The 1803-nt window shown below is 33.8% G+C and overlaps 1 protein-coding gene across 1 annotated transcript in view; it reads right to left on the bottom strand.

Moving 5' to 3' along the window:
• LOC110305392 (olfactory receptor 2Y1-like) overlaps nucleotides 1-1803 on the bottom strand; it is a 13321-nt gene that overhangs the window by 893 nt on the left and 10625 nt on the right. The window lies entirely within an intron of this gene.

Here is a 1803-nt window from a genome sequence, read left to right as displayed (position 1 = left end):
GTGAGGCCAGTCTGAGAAGCCCACTAAAATGAAGCCCTCTTCTGAACTGGTGTTCAAATATTCCATAGTCTTCCACCTGTACAAACAGAAGACAACTCAATGCTATTTATGGAGAACTGTAATTATTATTATTATTATTATTATTATTATTATTATTATTATTATTTATGTCAGGCTCCTCTCGGCATCAAACCACCAAAAATGCTTTATTTTATTCACAAAGTTTAAAGTCAATAGTATTATATAGTATGAATTCTTTTATTATTGTATTTGTAATTATTTTTAAATGCACCAAAACCCCACATTTTGAGTTGTTACTCTACTTAATTCTGTTGAGTCTTCGATTCCCCTCTCTGAACCCTCCAGTCCAAAAAATCTCTTGTTCTCTTTCAAATTAATGACCTTTATTTTTCTTCAGTTGTTGTTACATTTCTCTATCTATCTATCTATCTATCTATCTATCTATCTATCTACCTACCTATATACATACCTATATTTCTATGTATCTATCTACCTAGCTATTATTTATCTACCATATTTACCTATGTATGTATGTATGTATGTATGTATGTATGTATGTATGTATGTATGTATGTATCTATCTATCTATCTATCTATCTATCTATCTATCTATCTATCTAGTCTTCTTTATCCTGGATGTAACTAAGTTGATAGTGGTGTGACCTCAGATTCAACTAATTCTTGTTGCTTGTTTGTTCTATGACTTTTGCTAGGCTCGGTTCTCTGGTCAGTTCTCTGGATATGATCCTTCCTTGTCTAAAAGGAGAGGTGATCTACTGTGATCCTTGTGGCATGGACATCAGGATCCAAAAGCAGTAATGTAGAACCTTTATCAATAATCGTGTGTGTGTGTGTGTGTGTGTGTGTGTGTGTGTGTTGTAAGTGTTAGAGTTCTGTGTTGTTTTGACTTCCTTCCTTTTCTAGTCTCTGAGACAATCTCTTTCAGGACTTTGAATCAAAGAAGTAATCTGTCTGAGTTTGCGGCCTCTGGGTTTTTACTTTCCATCTCTTGCTTGATAAATGTGGTAAATAAACCAATTCTTGGAGCCTTGTCTTGCTTCCATCTGTCCTCAAAGACTAAGTACCATATGAATTTCTTCTGGGAAGAAATATGTATATTTTTTTGATAAATCTCAATAGCTTATTGCTCTTGCAGCTAAACATTTTTTTTTTTTTTTTTGTCACAAGAGTGCTTTTGAACTTTTTTTTTTTTTCCATTTGAGATCCAGCCTCCTTGGGAATACCAAACAGTGTGAAAATATTTAATAATGCCTTCTTTAATGTCACAAGAAGTGATAAACTCATGTTGCCTTTTTATGAAATGTGGATTTTAAATACATTTTCTGGAGTGAAACATTGAATCTTCCATAAACTGTGAGAAGTAATTTAACTTTATAAAAAAAAGTACGCATGTGAGTTTTCTCCTGGATGTATGTCCATGAACCATATCTGGTGCCCAAAGAGGACAAAAGAAGGTGTCAGATCCTCTGGAACTGGAGCTGCTCATGGCTGTGAGCTGTTATGTGGGTTCTGGGAACTTTATGCGGGTCCTCTGCAAGAGCGATGAAAACTGCTGAACCATCTTTTCTATTTAATAATTTATTTTAAAAAAGAACCCTGAAGATTAATCACAAGAGCATTTGGATAGGCTAAGGAAATATGGCAAACATTAAAAATTGCTTTTCTTTAGAGATTGTTGTGCTAAAAGCTAAACAAATTACAAGATTTCAGGTGTTCAATGTATGGCCCTTTGATTTCCTTAGTTAAGGTTCTTCTTATGCA

The sequence above is a fragment of the Mus caroli genome, chromosome 11 (assembly GCF_900094665.2).
Source record: "Mus caroli chromosome 11, CAROLI_EIJ_v1.1, whole genome shotgun sequence".
Lineage (NCBI taxonomy): Eukaryota > Metazoa > Chordata > Mammalia > Rodentia > Muridae > Mus > Mus caroli.
Note: the sequence above shows the minus strand (reverse complement) of the source record. Positions and strands in the feature narration are given on the sequence as shown.